General features: G+C 43.9%; 6 non-coding genes across 6 annotated transcripts; all 6 read right to left on the bottom strand.

The window, feature by feature from the left end:
- Positions 1-1,969: 1,969 nt before the first annotated feature.
- On the bottom strand, positions 1,970-2,042 carry trnaf-gaa (transfer RNA phenylalanine (anticodon GAA)). Its single transcript has one exon. It is a non-coding gene; the product is annotated as a tRNA-Phe (tRNA).
- Positions 2,043-6,365: 4,323 nt separating this feature from the next.
- trnaf-gaa (transfer RNA phenylalanine (anticodon GAA)) lies at positions 6,366-6,438 on the bottom strand. The gene has a single exon. It is a non-coding gene; the product is annotated as a tRNA-Phe (tRNA).
- An 8,119-nt stretch (positions 6,439-14,557) lies between these two features.
- On the bottom strand, positions 14,558-14,630 carry trnaf-gaa (transfer RNA phenylalanine (anticodon GAA)). The gene has a single exon. It is a non-coding gene; the product is annotated as a tRNA-Phe (tRNA).
- A 1,057-nt stretch (positions 14,631-15,687) lies between these two features.
- Positions 15,688-15,760, bottom strand: trnak-cuu (transfer RNA lysine (anticodon CUU)). The gene has a single exon. It is a non-coding gene; the product is annotated as a tRNA-Lys (tRNA).
- Positions 15,761-18,617: 2,857 nt separating this feature from the next.
- On the bottom strand, positions 18,618-18,690 carry trnaf-gaa (transfer RNA phenylalanine (anticodon GAA)). Its single transcript has one exon. It is a non-coding gene; the product is annotated as a tRNA-Phe (tRNA).
- A 3,849-nt stretch (positions 18,691-22,539) lies between these two features.
- Positions 22,540-22,613, bottom strand: trnai-gau (transfer RNA isoleucine (anticodon GAU)). The gene has a single exon. It is a non-coding gene; the product is annotated as a tRNA-Ile (tRNA).
- Positions 22,614-24,500: the final 1,887 nt, after the last annotated feature.

Genomic DNA, 24,500 nt, shown 5'->3' with positions numbered 1-24,500 from the left:
GACCCCCAACAATACACATTCTAACTACAAATATAAACAAACCTGCCGGGGACGGATGTCGGGTTGGTTTTCTGGAAGGAACAAATCAACTGAGCAGAAAAATCACCTCCAGCCGAGGGCACAAAAATAGTTTTGTAATTGTAAAGGACTGAACGTCAGAAGTGCGATTCAAACCCACACCTCCAAAGGGAAACTACTACCTGAACGCAGTGCCTTAAACCATTCAGTCATCCTGACTCCAAAAGCTTTAGTTTAATGACCCTGATTTTCTCAGGAGGGCCTGATTACCGTTTCACTCTCTCTGGTTCTTGGTAAATCCTGCTGGAAGACCAAGTGACCAGAATGCAATCTCCCCGGATTTTCCTGTGCCCGTGCTCCTGTGTATGTGGAGGTTTGGTCGGGCAGTGGTATTCATTTTCCCAGGGAGAGGCAGCAAAACTCGGTCTGAGACTGCATTCGCTGCTTTCCGTCGGCAGCCGGTGATTGGAGAGAGCAGGGCCGGACAATGTTGCTGTTGTCACGGCCTCACTCACTCGGGGAGCTGGGGAACAGCGGAAAACTGATGAGATTGTTGCTGCGTAAAAAATGCGGCTTCGAGCTGCTGGTATTAACGGAGGCAGCGATGCAGGATCCTTTAATGATCTTTCAAAAATAAACTGAAACCTGTCGGAACATGAAAACAATTTTACTTTAACAGTGATTCCTCCTTTTGAACCTTGTCTGTAAAGAAATATACCGATTTCCTTCAAGCCAATCTCGGTTTTTTGGATATTGTTCAGATGCCTGTTATCGACCGCAGATCAAATGGTGGAATACCAGCCACGCTCAGCTGGCAATGATTACGGTACATTTTCTTGCTGATAAGAGACACATTCGAAACTTGGAAATGTGAGGCAATGAATGTTAAGGTAAAAGTTACCCAGTCGTCACCAGGTGGGTTTGAATCACCATTTTTTCAGTTAAATAGCCGAAAGCACTATCCATTTGCGCCACAGAGAGATCACATTGTAGATCCTGAATCGGTAATTCACCGAGCTAAAGCTTCAGCTTGCAGCGATCAATATGACAGCTGTCTTACTATCAGTTTACTTTTCCATCATAAAGGGTATGCAGCTTGTGCTGTCTTATTTCTGAAAATCAAACTCCCCTTGCCCCTAAATGCCTGTATGTTGGAAGACTCAGTCCCCCAGCAGTAGAGAGGATTGATTTTTCCAGCTGTGATTCACCATTCTCGATTTCCGTAATATTCAAATTTGCAGAAAATGAGAGGAGTTGAAATGAGCAGGTCCAACGAGCAGGTCTGTGACACTACAGGGTGTCTACAAAGTGGTCTCTTCCACTTACAGTGAAGCGGACGGCGGTTTTCACTGTTAAACCATTAAATGTGACATTAAGAAAAAATGTAACCGAGAAAGACTTGATTTCAGCGCGGTGACACTGGGTCAGAGTAAATTTCAGTTAATGCGATTGCCGAGTGGCGAGAGGGTGGATTTAGAACTCGTGTCCGGCTGCACTACGAGTTGTCCAGATCTGCTTGTAGCGATATTCCCTTCAATTCATCACTGACAGGGACAGTTTGATTCTAAGTTCCTTTTCTCTGGTGCCTGGTGAGATTTCAAAAATAAAGGTGACCGGTGCTTACCCCAAACTCGTCACTTCCACGCTGACAGATACAACGCGGCTCCAATCTGGTTAATTGAGATGAAAACCGAGAGCGATTTCACGGTCGAATGCAAAGGCGAACAAAACTCATTCAAAGAAAGTGCAGGTCACTGAGGTGCCTTGAAATTCCTGATTGTTTGCACTAAACTTCTTCCCAAAGCGTTTGAGATTCAGGTTGAGCGATTTGGGGACTTCTCCCTCTCTGCGAAAATTTCATCCTTGATGTCTCTCTATTCCATCCCCAATCCGTCAGTGGCGGGTATTAAATTTCACTGAAAAGCAAGGAAGAAAAAACGAAACCAAAAACTGCCGAAACTCGGGATTGAACCAAGGACCTTTAGATCTTCAGTCTAACGCTCTCCCAACTGAGCAATTTCAGCGCCATATCAAAATTTTACTTTATGTCATCGTCTTGGAAGAAAACATAACCCCAGGCGGAATTGCCCCTCCTGTTCATTCCGCAATTCATATAAAAACATCGCACTCATATATACACACCCACAGTTCATGTATAAACATCACACTCATATAGATACACCCATATTTCATACTTAGACATCACGCTCATATATACACGCCCATAGTTCATATATAAACATCGCACTCATATATGTACACCCGCAGATCATATATAAATATCACACTCATATATGCACTCCTATTGTTCATATACAAACATCACACTCATATAGACACACCCACAGTTCATATATAAACATCACACTCATATATACACTCCCACAGTTCATATATAAACATTACACTCATATACAGACACCCACAGTTCATATATAAACACCGCACTCATATATACACACCCACAGTTCATATACAAACACCGCACTCATATATACACACCCACAGTTCATATACAAACACCGCACTCATATATACACACCCACAGTTCATATACAAACACCGCACTCATATATACACACCCACAGTTCATACATAAACATCACACGCATATATACACACCGACAGTTAATACATAAACATCACACTAATCCAATCAAACCCATACTTCATATAAAAACATCACAATTATACATACAAACCCAGAGTTGATATATAAACATCGCTGTCATATAGAAACTCACACATTTTATAAAACAACAGCGCACTCACAAATCCACACCCAGTTTATAGGAGGAAGATCGGTACCGACCGCCGGTGGAGCTTTCGGAGTTGGAAAGGCGGAAGCAACAGCGACCGAACAAACTCTGGATCTCATCCTTAACACAGACCGGTAGATCCACCTGTGAAATTACACCGCACTTGGGTATCAGGGAGGGTAATGGGTTCTGAGAAGGGTTCAGAGCTTCTAATGGCTACTTAGTGGCGATGCACTGGCGGCAAGGGGATCTCACAGAGAAAAAAGGAACTTTCAGAGGGCATCTTAGAGTGTAAGGGGATCACAGAGAGGGGACGGGACAGCCAGAGGGCATCAGAGAGTGTAACGGGGCTCGGAGAGGGGAGGGGAAAATCAGAAGGTATCAGAGAATATATTGAGGTCTCAGAGAGGGGAAGGACTGCCAGAGGGTATCAGAGAGATTAAGGACTCTGAGGGAGTATCAGTGGGTGAAGGGCACCCAGCGGGTATCAGAGAGTGTAAAGGGCGCTGACAAGGTTGAAAGAGGACAATGGAATCTCTGAGGGTATCAGAGAAGATAAGGAGCTCAGGGAGAATCAAAGAGGGTAAGGTGGGCTCAGGAGGTATGAGAGAGGCGAATGGATCCAGAGTTGGCATCTTCTAAATATTACACTTTCTCAGCATCAACATTTTTCATAACAGCAAAAATGAAGCCGATTGAAACGGTATCTGCCGTGTCCCATGTGGAGGGAATGAGAAGATAGTATCGGGCGGGACTGGATATTTGGCAACGCTCACGGTTTCCTTTCACACAGCTCAGTGTTTTTTTTAAATACCTGGATTTCATGAACTGGAGATAAGAGATTGCACTTTGAACCTTTCATCACCCACTGTGAAAAATAGAAAACAAAACGTCCAATCTGTGGTTTAAACCCACAGACCCTGAGATTAGGAATTTCGTGCTTTACCGACTGAGCTAGCCGGGCCAGCGGCAGGGCTCCTTCACATCCTATTATTGCAGAGAGGCAGTTGGTGACGTTGCGGTGGGGGTTCAGTTTGTCCGAACATCTTATGGTGGTTGCTTCGAAACACCCGCTTTTCATTCTAGAGTCAATCTGATGCCTTTTACCAGTCGCCCAGCCCCGCACTGAGCAGTATAGGAACATCGGGACAGGAGAAGATCATTCAGACCCTCGAACCTGCTGTCCCATTCAATTAGATCATGTGGTGATCAGTTACTCATCTCTGTTTCCCCGCCTCGGACTCATATCCCTTGGTAACCGAACCGGAAAAAGATCGATCAATATCAGATTTGAACATTTGATTTGAGCCACAATCCACATCCTTTGGGATGAGAGAGTTCGAGCTTTCGGCCGTATTTTGTTTGCGAATGTGATTCCTGATTTCTTGCCTGATTTGTGCAGCTCCAATTTCATTTTGAATTCGGCCAACAGAGAGAGAGAAAAAGGCCGTCTTCACCGGAGATTGATCCTTTAACGATCTCTCACAAATCAACTGAAAACTGTCGGAATGTGAACACCATTTCACTTTTCCAAAATAAAGGTAGTGACATTCATTGCGGAAATCGTCTGATGTCGCTCACTACAGAAATATCCATGTCAGTGTGAAGGAGCTCGCCTGCAACCTTCGAACCTTCTCTGTCACAGAAGTATTCCGACTTCGTTCAAGCCAACCTCGTTTATTTTGGATATTTTTCAGATGCCTGTTATCCAACCGCAGAATAAATGGTGGAAAATCAGGCGCACTCAGCTGGCTATGTTTCCGGTACATTTTCTGGCAGATGAGACACACATTCGAACCGAAGAAATGCGAAACAATGAATGTTAAGGTAAAATGTCGCTTCAGCGTCCCCGGGTGGGTTCGAACCACCAACTTTGCAGTTCACAAACGAACGCGCGAGCAAATTGCGTCTCAGACCCGGAGCTTGTAATTGTTCAAGGACCAATTCACCAAGTGAAAGCGTCAGGTTGCCGCGCTCAATGCAACAGCTTTCTTCCAATCAGTTTACTTTTCCAAATTAAAGGGTGTGCAGCTTGCATGAGTGAAAATCTGTGCTGTATTTTTTCTGAAAATTAAACTCACCTTGCCATTAAACACCTGTATGTTGAAAGACACTGGGCCAGAGTAAAGTTCAGTTAATGCGATTGTGGAGTGGCGATAGGGTGGGTTTGGAACTCTTGTGCGGCTGCACTGCACATTGTCCAGATCTGCTTGGAGCGATATTCCCTTCAATTCATCACTTACAGGGACAGTTTGATTCTAATTTTCTTTCCCACTGTGCTAGCTGAGATTTCAAAAATAAAGGCGACCCGTGCTTACCCCAAACTCGTCACTTACACGCTGATAGATACAAGGCCGTCACACTCTTCACTTCAGTGAGATGAAAGCGGAGAGCGATTTCACGGTCGAATGCAATGGCGAACAAAACTCATTCAATGAAAGTGCAGGTCATTGAGGTGCCTTTAAAATCCTGATTGTTTGAACTGAACTTCTTCCCAAAGCGTTTGAGATTCTCGTGGAGTGATTTGGGGACATCTTTTCCCTCTTTACAAAAGTTTCAACCGCAGGTCAAGATCAAAAGTCGAGGGCAGAATGAGACGCCTTCCTGAAATTTGAGAACTCGGGAAGCAGACTTTACAGCAAGGTTCTGTTTATTGTGAAAAAGCAAATAAAACATTCATTCCGGAACGATCCAGAATCCTATCAGCTCTAAAAGCAACGGTTACCCGTGATTTGTTCACGCAGCCTTCTGGTGAAGCAATAAGTAATGTAGCTAGAAGCAGGAAGTTGTAAAAGTGGGAATTGATAGATTCAGTGAGTGGGCAAAACTGCGGCAAATAGAATTCAATGTGGGGGAGAGCGAGGTCATCCACTTTAAATTTGAGAAAGATAAATCAGAGTATTTTCTAAATGGTGAGAATCCAGAAACTGTGGAGGAGCAGAGAGATTTCGGGGCCCATGTACAGAAACCGCTACCAGCCAGCGTACAGGTAAAAAATTAATTAAACAGCCGAATGTGCGGTTCGTCGGGCCCGTTAGCTCATTTGCATAGAGTATACTGTAATGTCATGATCACGGATTCGGTTCTTGCAATATACTTTATTTATTTCGGGTTTTTATAACTATTGAAATCCAAGCTTTACAAATAAAAACAATGGCAAATTCACGGGGACAGTTTTTTTGAATAACATCCAATGTAACTTTACCCCTGGGCTGGAGAAACACGACTTTCATTTTTTTTGCCTTTCTCCGGTTTGCAGATAAACGTTTAATCTCGGCCTGTTCCCATTGATGATCATCAGCAGCAACAGACAGCCAGAGCGGGTCTGACCGCCCCGAGATGTGGAAAAGTCATCAATTTAGAACAAATGCATCAAATCAAAAAGTCACCCGGCACCGAGAGAGACAAAACCAAGAGAAAAAGGCAGAAGGTAACAGAGAAATAAAAACCAAATACAGACGATATAAGTATTTCCCATCCTTGATGTTTTTCGATTCAATCCCCAATCCTTCAGTGGCGGGCATCAAATTTTACTGTAAATATATGCGAGAATCGAAGCAAGGAAGAAGAAACTAAACAACCAAAATCTGCCGAAACTCGGGATTGAACCAAGGACTTTTAGATCTTCAATCAAACGCTCTCCCAACTGAGCTATTTCGGCTCGACATCTAACCTTTATTTCGTATCATTGTCGTGGAAGAAAATATAACCCCAGGAGGAATTGCCCCTCCTGTTCATTCCACAATTCATATTTAAACATCGCACTGATACATGCATACCCACAGTTCATATATAAACATCGCACTCATATATACTCACCCAAAGTGCATTGAATATATCGCACTCAAATATACTCACCCACAGTTCATATATAAGCATCGCTGTCAAATATAAACTCTCAAAGTTTATAAATCGATCGCGCACGAATAGATCCAAACCCAGATTAGTGGAGGTCGATCAGGACCGACTGCCAATTCAGCAATCAGAGTGGGAGAGGCGGCAGCAACAGCGACCGAACAAACTCTGGATCTCATCCCGAACACAGACCGGGAGTTTCACCTGTGAAGTTACACCGTACTTTGATAGCAGGGACGGTAATGGGAACTGACAAGGCATCACGGGGTCGAATGGCTTCTTGGTGGCGATCCATTGGGGCCAGGGCATCTCAGAGAGGGGAAGGGACAGTCAGAGGGTATCAGAGAGTGTTACGGGGTTCAGAGAGGGGAGCGGGCAGTCAGAGGGTGTCAGAGAGTATAGTGAGATCTCGCATAGGGGAAGCACTGCCAGAGGGTATCAGAGAGTTCAAGGACGCTCAGGGCGTATCAGGGGGTGAGGGGCACTCAGCGGGTATCAGAGAGTGTAAAGGGCGCTGACAAGGTTCAAAGAGGATAATGGACTCTCTTAGGGTATCAGAGAAGATAAGGAGCTCAGGGAGAATCAAAGTGGGTAAGGTGGGCTCAGGAGGTATGAGAGAGTCGAATGAATCCAGAGTTGGCATCTTCTAAATATTACACATCCTAACCATCAACATTTTTAATAACAGCAAAAATGAAACCTATTGAAACGGTATCTGCCGTATCCCATGTGGAGGGAATGAGAAGATAGCATCGGGAGGGACTGGATATTTGGCAACGCTCACTGTTTCCTTTCACACAGCTCAGTGTTGTGTCTGTTTATATAACTGGATTTCTACAACTGGAGACAAGAGGTTGCACTTTGAACCTTTCATCAGCCATTGTGAAAAATAGAACACAAAATGCACAATGTGTGGTTTAAACCCACAACCCTGAGATTAGGAATTTCGTGCTTTACCGACTGAGCTAGCCGGGCCAGCGGCAGGGCTCCTTCTCATACTATTATTGCAGAGAGGCAGGTGGTGACGTTGCTGTAGGGGTTCAGTTTGTCCGACAATCCCAAGGTGGCTGAATCTGAACACCCGCTTTTCATTCTAGAGTCAGTCTGATGCCTTTTACCAGTCGCCCAGCCCCGCGTTGAGCAGGAGAGGAAATTCGGGACAGGGGAAGACCATTCAGCCCCTCGAACCTGCTGTCTCATTCAATTAGATCATGAAGTTACCAGTAATTCATCAATGTTGCCCCGCCTTGGACTCATATCCCTTGGTAACCGAACCGGAAAAAGATCTATCAATATCAGATTTGAAAATTTGAATTGAGCCTCAATCCACATCCATTGGGATGAGAGAGTTCCAGCTTTCGGCCGCATTTTGTTTGCGAAAGTGATTCCTGATTTCTTGCATGATTAGTCCCGCTTCAATTTCATTTTGGATTCGGCCAACAGAGAGAGAAAAAGGCCGTCTTAACCGGAGATTGATCCTTTAACGATCTTTCACAAATCAACTGAAACCAGTCGGAATGTGAATACCATTTCACTTTTCCAAAATAAAGGGAGTGACATTCATTGTGGAAACAGTCTGATGTAGCTCACTGCAGAAATATCAATGTCAGTGTGATTCAGTCTGAAGGAGCTCGCCTGCAACCTTCGAACCTTCTCTGTCAAGAAGTATTCCGACTTCGTTGAAGCTAATCTCGGTTTTTTTGGATATTTTTCAGATGCCTGTTATCCAACCGCAGAATAAATGGTGGAAAATCAGACGCACGACAGCTGGCAATGTTTCCGGTACATTTTCTGGCAGATGAGACACACATTCGAACCGAAGAAATGCGAAACAATGAATGTTAACGTAAAATGTCGCTTCAGCGTCTCCGGGTGGGTTCGAACCACCAACTTTTCATTAACAAACGAACGCGCGAGCTAATTGCGTCACAGACCCGGAGCTTGCAGTTGTTCAAGGACGAATTCATCGAGCTGAAGCTTCAGGTTGCTGCGCTCAATGCAACAGCTTTCTTCCAATCAGTTTACTTTTCCAAATTAAAGGGTGTGCAGCTTGGACGAGTGAAAATCTGTGCTGTATTATTTCTGAAAATTAAACTCACCTTGCCATTAAACACCTGTAATTTGAAAGACTCAGTCCCCTCGTAGTCGAGAGGATTGATTTTTGAGCTGTGATTCGCCATTCTCTGTTCCAGTAATATTCAGGTTTGCTGAAAATGAGATGAGATTATATGAGCAGGTCCAACGAGCAGGTCTGTGACACTACACGGTGTCCAAAAAGTTGTCTCTTGCACTTACAGTGAAGCGGACGACAATTTTCACTCTTTAACCAGTAATTATTATGTTAAGAAAAAATGTGGCCGAGAAATACTCAATTTCAGCGCGGTGACACTGGGCCAGAGTCAAGTTCACTTTATGCTATTGTGGAGTGGCGATAGGGTGGGTTCGGAACTCTTGTGCGGCTGCACTGCACATTGTCCAGATCTGCTTGGAGCGATATTCCCTTCAATTCATCACTTACAGGGACAGTTTGATTCTAATTTTCTTTTCAACTGTGCTTGCTGAGATTTCAAAAATAAAGGCGGCCCGTGCTTACCCCAAACTCGTCACTTACACGCTGATAGATACAAGGCCGTCACACTCTTCACTCCAGTGAGATGAAAGCGGAGAGCGATTTCACGGTCGAATGCAATGGCGAACAAAACTCATTCAATGAAAGTGCAGGTCATTGAGGTGCCTTTAAAATCCTGATTGTTTGAACTGAACTTCTTCCCAAAGCGTTTGAGATTCTCGTGGAGTGATTTGGGGACATCTTTTCCCTCTTTACAAAAGTTTCAACCGCAGGTCAAGATCAAAAGTCGAGGGCAGAATGAGACGCCTTCCTGAAATTTGAGAACTCAGGAAGCAGACTTAACAGCAAGGTTCTGTTTATTGTGAAAAAGCAAATAAAACATTCATTCCGGAACGATCCAGAATCCTATCAGCTCTAAAAGCAACGGTTACCCGTGATTTGGACACGCAGCCTTCTGGTGACGCAATAAGTAATGTAGCTAGAAGCAGGAAGTTGTAAAAGTGGGAATTGATAGATTCAGTGAGTGGGCAAAACTGCGGCAAATAGAATTCAATGTGGGGGAGAGCGAGGTCATCCACTTTAAATCTGAGAAAGATAAATCAGAGTATTTTCTAAATGGTGAGAATCCAGAAACTGTGGAGGAGCAGAGAGATTTCGGGGCCCATGTACAGAAACCGCCACCAGCCAGCGTACAGGTAAAACATTAATTAAACAGCCGAATGTGCGGTTCGTCGGGCCCGTTCGCTCATTTGCAGAGAGTATAGTGTAATGTCATGATCACGGATTCGGTTCTTGCAATATACTTTATTTATTTCGGGTTTTTATAACTTTTGAAATCCAAGCTTTACAAATAAAAACAATGGCAAATTCACGGGGACAGTTTTTTTGAATAACATCCAATGTAACTTTACCCCTGGGCTGGAGAAACACGGCTTTCATTTTTTTTGCCTTTCTCCGGTTTGCAGATAAACTTTAATCTCGGCCTGTTCCCATTAATGATCATCAGCAGCAACAGACAGCCAGAGCGGGTCTGACCGCCCCGAGATATGGAAAAGGCATCAATTTAGAACAAATGCATCAAATCAAAAAGTCACCCGGCACCGAGAGAGACAAAACGAAGAGAAAAAGGCAGAAGGTAACAGAGAAATAAAAACCAAATACAGACGATATAAATATTTCCCATCCTTGATGCTTTTCTATTCAATCCCCAATCCTTCAGTGGCGGGCATCAAATTTTACTGTAAATATATGCGAGAATCGAAGCAAGGAAGAAGAAACTATACAACAAAAATCTGCCGAAACTCGGGATTGAACCAAGGAACTTGAGATCTTCAGTCGAGCGCTTTCCCAACTGAGCTATTTCGACTCTACATCTAACCTTTACTTCGTATCATTGTCGTGGAAGAAAATATAACCCCAGGAGGAATTGCCCCTCCTGTTCATTCCACAATTCATATTTAAGCATCGCACTGATACATACATACCCACAGTTCACATATAAACATCGCACTCATATATACTCACCCAAAGTGCATAGAATATATCGCACTCAAATATACTCACCCACAGTTCATATCTAAGCATCGCTGTCAAACATAAACTCTCAAAGTTTATAAATCGATCGCGCACGAATAGATCCAAACCCAGTTTAATGGAGGTCGATCAGGACCGACTGCCAAAAGAGCAATCAGAGTGGGAGAGGCGGCAGCAACAGCGACCGAACAAACTCTGGATCTCATCCTTAACACAGACCGGGAGTTTCACCTGTGAAGTTACACCGTACTTTGATAGCAGGGACGGTAATGGGAACTGACAAGGCATCAGGGGGTCTAATGGCTTCTTGGTGGCGATCCATTGGGGCCAGGGCATCTCAGAGAGGGGAAGGGACAGTCAGAGGGTATCAGAGAGTATAGTGAGATCTCGCAGAGGGGAAGCACTGCCAGAGCGTATCAGAGAGTTTAAGGACGCTCAGGGCGTATCAGGGGGTGAGGGGCACTCAGCGGGTATCAGAGAGTGTAAAGGGCGCTGACAAGGTTCAAAGAGGATAATGGACTCTCTGAGGGTATCAGAGAAGATAAGGAGCTCAGGGAGAATCAAAGAGGGTAAGGTGGGCTCAGGAGGTATGAGAGAGTCGAATGGATCCAAAGTTGGCATCTTCTAAATATTACACATCCTAACCATCAACATTTTTAATAACAGCAAAAATGAAACCTATTGAAACGGTATCTGCCGTATCCCATGTGGAGGGAATGAGAAGATAGCATCGGGAGGGACTGGATATTTGGCAACGCTCACGGTTTCCTTTCACACAGCTCAGTGTTGTGTCTGTTTATATAACTGGATTTCTACAACTGGAGATAAGAGTTTACACTTTGAACCTTTCATCAGCCATTGTGAAAAATAGAACACAAAATGCACAATGTGTGGTTTAAACCCACAACCCTGAGATTAGGAATTTCGTGCTTTACCGACTGAGCTAGCCGGGCCAGCGGCAGGGTTCCTTCTCATCCTATTATTGCAGAGAGGCAGGTGGTGACGTTGCTGTAGGGGTTCAGTTTGTCCGACAATCCCAAGGTGGCTGAATCTGAACACCCGCTTTTCATTCCAGAGTCAGTCTGATGCCTTTTACCAGTCGCCTAGCCCCGCGTTGAGCAGGAGAGGAAATTCGGGACAGGGGAAGACCATTCAGCCCCTCGAACCTGCTGTCTCATTCAATTAGATCATGAAGTGACCAGTAATTCATCAATGTTGCCCCGCCTTGGACTCATATCTCTTGGTAACCGAACCGGAAAAAGATCTATCAATATCAGATTTGAAAATTTGAATTGAGCCTCAATCCACATCCATTGGGATGAGAGAGTTCCAGCTTTCGGCCGCATTTTGTTTGCGAAAGTGATTCCTGATTTCTTGAATGATTAGTCCAGCTTCAATTTCATTTTGGATTCGGCCGACAGAGAGAGAGAAAAAGGCCGTCTTAACCGGAGATTGATCCTTTAACGATCTTTCACAAATCAACTGAAACCAGTCGGAATGTGAATACCATTTCACTTTTCCAAAATAAAGGGAGTGACATTCATTGTGGAAACAGTCTGATGTCGCTCACTGCAGAAATATCCATGTCAGTGTGATTCATTCTGAAGGAGCTCGCCTGCAACCTTCGAACCTTCTCTGTCAAGAAGTATTCCGACTTCGTTGAAGCTCATCTCGTTTTTTTGGATATTTTTCCGATGCCTTTTATCCAACCGCAGAATAAATGGTGGAAAATCAGACGCACGACAGCTGGCAATGTTTCCGGTACATTTTCTGGCAGATGAGACACACATTCGAACCGAAGAAATGCGAAACAATGAATGTTAACGTAAAATGTCGCTTTAGTGTCCGCGGGTGGGTTCGAACCACAAAGTTTTTAGTTAACAAACGAACGCGCGAGCTAATTGCGTCACAGACCCGCAGCTTGCAGTTGTTCAAGGACAAATTCACCAAGTGAAAGCTTCAGGTTGCCGCACTCAATGTAACAGCTTTCTTCCAATCAGTTTACTTTTCCAAAATAAAATGTGTACAGCTTGCACGAGTCAAAATCTGTGCTGTATTATTTCTGAAAATTAAACTCACCTTGCCATTAAACACCTGTAATTTGAAAGACTCAGTCCGCTCGTGGAAGAGAGGATTGATTTTTGAGCTGTGATTCGCCATTCTCTGTTCCAGTAATATTCAGGTTTGCTGAAAATGAGATGAGATTATATGAGCAGGTCCAACGAGCAGGTCTGTGACACTACACGGTGTCCAAAAAGTTGTCTCTTGCACTTACAGTGAAGTGGACGACAATTTTCACTCCTAAACCAGTAATTATTATGTTAAGAAAAAATGTGGCCGTGAAAGACTCGATTTCACCGCGGTGACACTGGGCCGGAGAAAAGTTCAGTTAATGCGATTGCCGAGTGGCGAGAGGGTGGATTTGGAACTCCTGTGCGGCTGCGCTGCGCATTGTCCAGATCTGTTTGGAGCGATATTCACTTCAATTCATCACTTACAGGGACAGTTTGATTCTAAGTTTCTTTTCCCCGGCGCTTGGTGAGATTTCAGAAATAAACGCGACCGGTGCTTAACCCAAACTCGTCACTAACACGTTGACCGATACAAGGCGGCCACACTCTGCACTTCAGTGAGATGAAAGCCGACAGCGATTTCACGTCGATTCCAATGACGAAAAAAACTCATTCAATGAAAGTGCAGGTCATTGAGGTGCCTTTAAATTCCTGATTGTTTGCACAAAACTTCTTCCCAAAGCGTTTGGGATACACGTGAGGCGATTTGGGGACTTCTTCTCCCTCTTTGCAAAAGTTTCATCCGCAGCACAAGATCAAAAGTCGAGGGCAAAATGAAACGATTTGCTCAAATTTGAGAACCAGAGAACCAGAATTTAGAGCAAGGTTCAGTTTATTGAGAAAAAGCAGATGAAACATTCATTCCGGAACGATACAGAATCCTATCAGCTCGAAAGGCAACGGTTACCCCGTGTTTTCAACACGCAGCCTTCTGGTGACGCAGGAAGTAATACAGATGGTAGCAGGAAATTTAAAAGTGGGAATTGATAGATTAAGTGTGTGGACAAAACTGTGGCAAATAGAGTTCAATGTGGGGGAGACCGAGGTCATACACTTTAAATCTAAGAAAGATAAATCAGAGTATTTTCTAAATGGTGAGAAACTCGGTGCTGTGGCGGAGCAGGGAGATTTAGGGGTCCAAGTACAGAAATCGCTGCAGGTACAAAAATTAATTAAACAGCCTAATGTGCCGTTGGTGCGGCCGGTTAACACGTTTGCAAAGAGTATACTGTAACATAATGATCACGGACTCGATTCTTGTAATTTACTTTATTGCTTTCGCATTTTTATAACTTTTCAAATCGAAGCTTTAAAAAGAAAATCCACAGAAAAATTCACGGGGACCGTTTTTTGAATTACATCCGTTGTAACGTTGCCCCTGGGCACGATAAACACGTCTTTCTTTTTATTTGTCTTTCTCCAGTTTGCAGGTGAACGTTTAACTCGCGGCCTGTTCCCATTAATGATCATCAGCAGCAACAGACAGCCAGAGCGGGTCTGACCGCCCCGAGATGTGGAAAATGGATCAGTTCAGGACAAATCAAATAGTCACCTGGCACCGAGAGAGACAAAACCAAGAGACAAAGGCAGAAGATAACAGAGAAATAAAAGCCAAATACAAACGATATAAATATTTCCCATCCTTGATGTCTCTCCATTCAATCCCCAATCCTTCAGTGGCGGGAATCAAATTTCACTGCAAACAAATCCGAGAATCGAAGCAAGGAAGAAGAAAGTAAACAACCAAAAACTGCCGAAACTCGAGATTGAACCAAGGACCTTCAGATCTTCAGTCTAACGCTCTCCCAACTGAGCTATTTCGGCTCTACACCCAACGATTACTTTGTGTTATTGTCGTGGAAGAAAATATAACCCCAGGAGGAATTGCCCCTTCTGTTCATTCCACAATTCATATATAAACATCGTACTCATAGAGATACACCCACAGTTCATATATAAACATCGTACTCATAGAGATACACCGACAATTCTTATATAAACATCGCTGTCATACGAAAACTACCAAAGTTTATAACTCAACAGCGCACTCATGCATCCACACCCAGTTTATCGGAGCAAGATCGGTACCGACCGCCGAGAGAGCTCTCAGAGGCGGAAGGAGCAGCAACCGATCAAACTCTGGATCTCATCCTGAACACAGACCAGCACATCCACCTGTGAAGTTACACCGCACTTTGATAACAGGGACTGTAATTGCTTCTGAGAAGGCCTCAGGGCGTCTAATCGCTTCTTAGTGGCGATCCATTGGGGCAAGGGCATCTCAGAGAGGGGAAGGTACTATCAGAGGGCATCAGAGAGTATAAGGGGGCTCAGAGAGAGGAAGGGACAGTCAGATGGCATCAGAGAGTGTATTAAGATCTGAGAGAGGGAAGGACTGCCGAGTATGGGAGAGTGTAAGGGGGCTCAGGGCGCATCTGTGTCAGGGGCACTCAGTGGGTATCAGAGCAGGTGAATGGCGCTGACAAGGTTCAAAGTGAATCATGGACTCTCTGAGGGTATCGGAGAAGGTAAGAGACAGAGCGTATCAGCGATGATAAGGAGCACAGGGAGAATCAAATCGGGTAAGGGGGGATCAGGAGGTATCAGAGAGGCGAATTGTTCCAGCGTTGGCATCTCCGAAATATTACATTTTCTGACCTTCAACATTTTTAATACCATCAGAAAATGAATCCGATTGAACCAATAACCTGTCCGTGTCCAATGTGGAGGGAACGAGAAGGGAGAATCGGGAGGGAGTGGATATTTGGCAACGCTCACGGTTTCCTTTCACACAGCTCAGGGTTGTGCCTGTTTCGAATCTGGAGACAAGAGGTTGCACTTTAAAAATTTTATCACCCAGAGTGAAAAGTAGAACACAAATCGCCCAACGTGGGGTTCGAACCCACGATCTTGAAATTAAGAGTCTCATGCTCTACCAACTGAGCTAGCCGGTCCGACTGCTACTATCCTTCCCATCCTATTATTGCAGAGAGACAGCTGTTGGCTTTGCTGCAGGAGTTCAGTTCGTTCCACAATCTCAGGGGATCTGCTTCTGAATACCCGTGTTTTCATTCTGGAGTTAGTCTGATGTCGATTAACCATTCGTCCAGCCCCGCGCTGAGCAGTATAGGATCATCGAGACAAGAGAAGGCCATTCAGCCCCTCGAACCTGCTGCCCCATTCAATTAGATCATGAGTTGATCTGCAATTCATCTCTGTTTCTCCGCCTTGGACTCATGTTCCTTGGTACCCGAATCGAAAAACGATCTATCAATATCAGACTTCAAATTATGAATTGAGCCACAATCCACATCCTTTGGGAAGAGAGAGTTCCAGCTTTCGGCAGTATTTTGTTTGCTGAAGTGATTCCTGATTTCTTGCATGATTAGTGCAGCTCCAATTTCATTTTGGATTCGGCCAAGAGAGAGAGAGAAAAAGGCCGTCCTAACCGGAGATTAATCCTTTAACGATCTCTCACAAATCAACTGAAACCAGTCAGAATGTGAATACGATTTCGCTTTTCCAAAATAAAGGGAGTGACATTCATTGTGGAAACAGTCTGATGTCGCTCACTGCAGAAATATCCATGTCAGTGTGAAGGAGCTCGCTTGCAACCTTCGAACCTTCTCTGTCAAGAAGTATTCCGACTTCGTTCAAGCCAACCTCGTTTTTTTGGAATTTTTCATTTGCCTGTTATCCAACCGCAGAATAAATGGTGGAAAATCAGACGCACTCAGCTGGCAATGTTTGCGGTACATTTTCTGGCAGACAAGACACACATTCGAACCCACGAAATGCGAGACAATGAATGTTCAGGTAAAAGTTTGCCTTAGTGTCCTTTGGTGGGTTTGAACCACCAACTTTTTAGTTCGCAGCTCAACGCGCGAACCAATTGCGCCACAGAAACAGAACTTGCAAATGTTCAAAGACTAATTCATCGAGCTGACGCTTCAGGTTGCCGCACTCAATGTAACAGCTTTCTTCCAATCAGTTCACTTTTCCAAAATAAAGGGTGTGCAGCTTGCACGAGTGAAAATCTGTGCTGTATTATTTCTGAAAATTAAACTCACCTTGCCATTAAACACCTGTATGTTGAAAGACTCAGTCCGCTCGAGGAAGAGAGGATTGATTTTTGAGCAGTGATTCGCCATTCTCTGTTCCAGTAATATTCAGGTTTGCGGAAAATCAGATGAGATGAAATGAGCAGGACAAACCAGCAGGTCTGTGACACTACACGGTGTCTACAAAGTTGTCTCTTACACTTACAGTGAAGTGGACGACAATTTTCATTCTTAAACCATTAATTATTATGCTAAGAAAAAATGTGGCCGAGAAAGACTCGATTTCAGCGCGGTGACACGGGCCAGAGCAAAGTTCAGTTCATGCGATTGCCGAGTGGCGAGAGGGTGGATTTGGGACTCCTGTGCGGCTGCGCTGCAGATTGTCCAGATCTGTTTCGAGCGATATTCACTTCAATTCATCACTTACAGGGACAGTTTGATTCTAAGTTTCTTTTCCCCGGTGCTTGGTGAGATTTCAGAAATAAACGCGACCCGTGCTTAACCCAAACTCGTCACTAACACGTTGACCGACACAAGGCGGCCACACTCTCCAATTCAGTGAGATGAAAGCCGACAGCGATTTCACGTCGATTCCAATGACGAAAAAAACTCATTCAATGAAAGTGCAGGTCATTGAGGTGCCTTTGAATTCCTGATTGTTTACACAGAACTTCTTCCCAAAGCGTTTGAGATACACGTGGGGCGATTTGGGGACTTCTTCTCCCTCTTTGCAAAAGTTTCATCCGCAGCACAAGATCAAAAGTCGAGTGCAAAATGAAACGATTTGCTGAAATTTGAGAACCAGAGAACCAGAATTTAGAGCAATGTTATTTTTATTGAGAAAAAGCAGATGAAACATTCATTCCGAACGATACAGAATCCTATCAGCTCTAAAGGCAACGGTTACCCCGTGTTTTGAACACGCAGCCTTCTGGTGACGCAGGAAGAAACGCAGATGGTAGCAGTGAATTGAAAAGTGGGAATTGATAGATTAAGTGTGTGGACAAAACTGTGGCAAATAGTGTTCAATGTGGGGGAGACCGACGTCATACACTTTAAATCTAAGAAAGATAAATCAGAGTATTTTCTAAATGGTGAGAAACTCGGTGCTGTGGAGGAGCAGAGAGATTTAGGGGTCCAAGTACAGAAATCGCTGCAGGTACAAAAAATAATTAAACAGCCTAATGTGCCGTTGGTACGGCCGGTTAACTCGTTTGCAAAGAGTATACTGTAACATAATGATCACGGACTCGATTCTTGTAATTTACTTTATTTATTTCGCGTTTTTGTAACTTTTGAAATCGAAGCTTTAAAAAGAAAATCCACAGAAAAATTCACGGGGACCGTTTTTGAATTACATCCGTTGTAACTTTGCCCCTGGGCAGGATAAACACGTCTTTCTTTTGATTTGTCTTTCTCCAATTTGCAGATAAACGTTTAACTCGCGGCCTGTTCCCATTAATGATCATCAGCAGCAACAGACAGACAGAGCGGGTCTGACCGCCCCGAGATGTGGAAAATGGAACAGTTTCGGACAAATCAAATAGTCACCTGGCACCGAGAGAGACAAAACCAAGAGAAAAAGGCAGAAGGTAACAGTGAAATAACAGCCAAATACAAACGATATAAATAATTCCCATCCTTGATGTCTCTCTATTCAATCCCCAATCCTTCAGTGGCGGGAATTAAATTTCACTGCAAATAAATCCGAGAATCGAAGCAAGGACGAAGAAAGTAAACAAACAAAAACTGCCGAAACTCGGGATTGAACCAAGGACCTTCAGATCTTCAGTCTAACGCTCTCCCAACTGAGCTATTTCGGCTCTGTACCCAACGATTACTTTGTGTTATTGTCGTGGAAGAAAATATAACCCCAGGAGGAATTGCCCCTCCTGTTCATTCCACAATTCATATATAAACATCGTACTCGTAGAGATACACCCACAGTTCATATATAAACATCGTTGTCATACGTAAACTACCAAAGTTTATAAATCAACAGCGCACTCATACATCCACACCCAGTTTGTGGGAGGAAGATCGGTACCGACCGCCGATAGAGCTCTCAGAGGCGGAAGCAGCAGCGACCGATCAAACTCTTGATCTCATCCTTAACACAGACCGGTAGATCCACCTGTGAAGTTACACCGCACTTTGATAGCAGGGACGGTAATTGCTTCTGAGAAGGCCTCAGGGCGTCTAATCGCTTCTTAGTGGCGATCCATTGTGGCAAGGGCATCTCAGAGAGGGGAAGGTACTATCAGAGGGCATCAGAGAGTGTAAGGGGGCTCAAAGAGGAGAGCGGGCAGTCAGATGGCATCAGAGAGTGTTTTAAGATCTGAGAGAGGGGAAGGACTGCCGAGTATGGGAGAGTGTAAGGCGGCTCAGGGCGCATCTGTGTAAGGGGCAATCAATAGGTATCAGAGCAGGTGAATGGCGCTGACAAGGTTCAAAGTGGATCATGGACTCTCTGAGGTTATCGGAGAAGGTAAGAGACAGAGCGTATCAGCGATGATAAGGAGCGCAGGGAGAATCAAATAGGGTAAGGGGAGATCAGGAGGTCTCAGAGAGGCGAATTGTTCCAGAGTTGGCATCTCCTAAATATTACATTTTCAGACCTTCAACATTTTTAATAACAGCAAAAAATGAATCCGATTGAACCGATAACATGTCCGTGTCCCATGTGGAGGGAACGAGGAGGTCGAATCGGGAGGGAGTGGATATTTGGCAACGCTCACGGTTTCCTTTCACGCAGCTCAGGGTTGTGTCTGGTTCGAATCTGGAGACAAGAGGTTGCACTTTGAAACTTTTATCACACAGTGTGAAAAGTAGAACACAAATCGCCCAACATGGGGCTCGAACCAACGACCCTGAGATTAAGAGTCTCATGCTCTCCCGACTGCGCTTGCCGTGCCGACTGCCGAAATTCTTCCCATCCTTTTATTGCAGAGAGACAGCTGTTGGCTTTGCTGCAGGAGTTCAGTTCGTTCCACAATCTCAGGGTATCTGCTTCTGAACACCCGTTTTTTCATTCTGGAGCTCGTCTGATGTCTTTTACCATTCGTCCAGCCCCGCGCTGAGCAGTATCGGAACATCGGGACAAGAGAAGGCCATTCGGCCCCTCGAACCTGCTGCACCATTCAATTAGATCATGAGTTGATCTGCAATTCATCTCTGTTTCTCCGCCTTGGACTCATATTCCTTGGTACCCGAATCGAAAAACGATGTCTCAATATCAGATTTCAAATTATGAATTGAGCCACAATCATCATCCTTTGGGATGAGAGAGTTCCAGCTTTCGGCCGTATTTTGTTTGCAAAAGTGATTCCTGATTTCTTGCCTGATTAGTCCAGCTCCAATTTCATTTTGGATTCGGCCAACAAAGAGAGAGAAAAAGGCCGTCTTAACCGGAGATTGTCCTTTTACTATCTCTCACAAATCAACTGAAACCAGTCGGAATGTGAATACCATTTCACTTTTCCAAAATAAAGGGAGTGACATTCATTGTGGAAACAGTCTGATGTCGCTCACTGCAGAAATATCCATGTCAGTGTGATTCAGTCTGAAGGAGCTCGCCTGCAACCTTCGAACCTTCTCTGTCAAGAAGTATTCCGACTTCGTTCAAGCCAATCTCGGTTTTTTTGGATTTTTTCAGATGCCTTTTATCCAACCGCAGAATAAATGGTGGAAAATCAGACGCACTCAGCTGGCAATGTTTGCGGTACATTTTCTGGCAGACAAGACACACATTCGAACCCAAGAAATGCGAGACAATGAATGTTAAGGTAAAACGTTGCTTTGGCGTCCTCTCGTGGGTTCGAACCACTAACTTTTCAGTTAGCAGCCGAACGCGCAAACAAATTGCGCCACAGAAACAGAGCTTGCAAAGGTTCAAGGACGAATTCATCGAGCTGAAGCTTCAGGTTGCCGCGCTCAATGTAACAGCTTTCTTCCAATCAGTTTACTTTTCCAAAATAGTGTGCAGCTTGCACGAGTGAAAATCTGTGCTGTATTATTTCTGAAAATTAAGCTCACCTTGCCATTAAACACCTGTATGTTGAAAGACTCAGTCCGCTCGTGGAAGAGAGGATTGATTTTTGAGCTGTGATTCGCCATTCTCTGTTCCAGTAATATTCAGGTTTGCTGAAAATGAGGTAAGATGAAATGAGCAGGACAAACCAGCAGGTCTGTGACACTACGCGGTTTCTACAAAGTTGTCTCTTGCCCTTACAGTTCAGCAGCCGACAATCTTCACTCTTGAACCAGTAATTATTATGTTAACAAAAAATGTGGCCGAGAAAGACTCGATTTCAGCGCGGTGACACGGGCCAGAGTAAAGTTCAGTTAATGCGATTGCCGATTGGCGAGAGGGTGGATTTGTAACTCCTGTGCGGCTGCGCTGCGCATTGTCCAGATCTGTTTGGAGCGATATTCCCTTCAATTCATCACTTACAGGGACAGTTTGATTCTAAATTTCGTTTCCCCGGTGCTTGGTGAGATTTCAGAAATAAACGCGACCCGTGCTTAACCCAAACTCGTCACTAACACGTTGACCGATACAAGGCGGCCACACTCTCCACTTCAGTGAGATGAAAGCCGACAGCGATCTCACGTCGATTCCAATGGCGAAAAAAAGTCATTCAATGAAAGTGCAGGTCATTGAGGTGCCTTTAAATTCCTGATTGTTTCCACAGAACTTCTTCCCAAAGCGTTTGAGATACACGTGGGGCGATTTGAGGGCTTCTTCTCCCTCTTTGCAAAAGTTTCATCCGCAGCACAAGATCAAAGGTCGAGGGCAAAATGAAACGATTTGCTGAAAGTTGAGAACCAGAGAACCAGAACACGCAGCCTTCTGGTGACGCAGGAAGTAATGCAGATGGTAGCAGGAAATTGAATAGTGGGAATTGATAGATTAAGTGTGTGGACAAAACTGTGGGAAATAGAGTTCAATGTGGGGGAGACGGAGGTCAAACACTTTAAATCTAAGAAAGATAAATCAGAGTATTTTATAAATGGTGAGAAACTCGGTGCTGTGGAGGAGCAAAGAGATTTCGGGGTCCAAGTGCAGAATTCGCTGCAGGTACAAAAATTAATTAAACAGCCGAATGTGCCGTTAGTAGGGCCGGTTAACTCATTTGCATCGAGTTTCCGGTGATGTCGTGATCATGGATTCGATTCTTGTAATTTACCTTAATTTATTTCATGTTTTTGCAACTTTTAAAATCGAAGCTTTGTAGAAATATCCACAGACAAATTCACGGGCCAGCTTTTTGAATCACATCCATTGTAACTTTACCTCTGGGCCGGAGAAACAAGTCTTTCTTTTTATTTGTTTTTCTGCGGTTTGCAGTTGAACGTTCAACTCGCGGCCTGTTCCCATTAATGATCATCATCAGCAACAGACAGACAGAGCGAGTCTGACCGCCCCGAGATGTGGAAAAGTGATCAGTTTCGGACAAATGCATCAAATCAAATAGTCACCTGGCACCGAGAGAGAAAAAAGCAAGAGAAAAAGGCAGAAGGTAACAGAGAATTAAAAATCAACTGCAGACGATATAAATATGTCCCATCCTTGATGCCTTTCTATTCCATCCCTAATCCTTCAGTGGCGGGTATCAAATTTCACTGTAAATAAATGCGAGAATCGAAGAAGAAACTCAATAACCAAAAACTGCCGAAACTCGGGATTGAAATAAGGACCCTGAGATCCATCAGTCTAACGCTCTCCCAACTGAGCTATTTCGGCCCCATGTATACGTTTCACTTGATGTCATTGTCTTAAAAAAAATAACCCCAGGAGGAATTGCCCCTCCTGTTGATTCCGCAATTGAAATAAACACATCGCATTCAGATATACATAACCACAGTTCATATATAAACATCGCACTCATATATACACACCCACAGTTCATATATAAACATCGCACTCATATATACACACCCACAGTTCAAATATAAACATCACACTCATGTATACACACCCACAGTTCATATATAAACATCGCACTCATATATACACACCCACAGTTCAAATATAAACATCACACTCATATATACACACCCACAGTTCATATATAAACATCACACTCATATATACACACCCACAGTTCAAATATAAACATCACACTCATGTATAGACACCCACAGTTCAAATACAAACATTGCACTCATATATACACACCCACAGTTCAAATATAAACATCACACTCATATATACACACCCACAGTTCAAATATAAACATCACACTCATGTATGGACACCCACAGTTCAAATACAAACATCGCACTCATATATACACACCCACAGTTCATATATAAACATCGCACTCATATATACACACCCACAGTTCAAATACAAACATCGCACTCATATATACACACCCACAGTTCAAATACAAACATCGCACTCATATATACACACCCACAGTTCAAATATAAACATCACACTCATGTATAGACACCCACAGTTCAAATATAAACATCGCACTCATGTATAGACACCCACAGTTCAAATGTAAACATCGCACTCATATATACACACCCACAGTTCAAATATAAACATCGCACTCATGTATAGACACCCACAGTTCAAATGTAAACATCGCACGCATTTACAGACACGCACAGTTCATATATAAACATCGCACTCATAGATACACTCCCACTGTTCATATATAAACACCGCAATCATAATAAACAAGAAACTCATATATACCCATCCACAGTTCATATGTGAACATCACACTCATATCTACACTCCCACACTTTATAAAACAACAGCGCACTCCTACTGCACACCCACTTAATATCTACCCAATGTCCTGTTTATAGTTCTCACTAAAGTCTGAACACTGAAAGTTTAACTGTTTTCCAGATACTGTCCGCCCTGCTTTGTATTTTCAACGTTAAATTTGCTGAAGTCCGGCAAAGGGGGCGCGATATCGGTCCTGCCGGTGAATGCTGTTTCGACGAATCTGTCGGTGTCCAGGAGATCGGGGATTGGAAAGTTCTTGTGTCACACGAAGTATCTAAAAGGCCGATATACACATGAAGGTCATCAGCGCGGTGTCTACACCTCGTGCTGCAATGTTAGCGAGCCTGACATCAACTTAAAAGGCGGCTTGTTGCAAACACGGTTTCTTTTTGTACATAACTGAACCTAAAACATCCAAAATGCAATGTTTTCTTCGCTGCATCACAATAAACAATATCTTATTATAAAGTTTCGCTCATTGGTTCCTCAGTGTCAGAGGGAGAATTGTCTAAAACCCTTCATTTATTTCATTGTTCATTCAGAATCAGCCGACGGATTGACACAGAGAGATAAACACAGCGAGAGATACAGAGTATCGGTGATCACAGCGATAGATACAGAGTATCCCTAAACAGAGCGTGAGATACAGAGTAACGGTAAACACAGCGAGAGATACAGAGTATCGGTAAACACAGCGAGAGATACAGAGTATCGGTAAACACAGCGAGAGATACAGAGTATCCCTAAACAGAGCGAGAGATGCAGAGTATCGGTAAACACAGCGAGAGATACAGAGAGATAAACACAACGAGAGATACAGAGTATCGGTAAACAAAGCGGGAGATACAGAGTATCGGTAAAAAAAACGAGAGATACAGA

Source organism: Heptranchias perlo, chromosome 20 (genome assembly GCF_035084215.1).
Source record: "Heptranchias perlo isolate sHepPer1 chromosome 20, sHepPer1.hap1, whole genome shotgun sequence".
NCBI classification, from domain to species: Eukaryota; Metazoa; Chordata; class Chondrichthyes; order Hexanchiformes; family Hexanchidae; genus Heptranchias; species Heptranchias perlo.
This window is presented reverse-complemented; position numbering and strand designations above follow the sequence as displayed.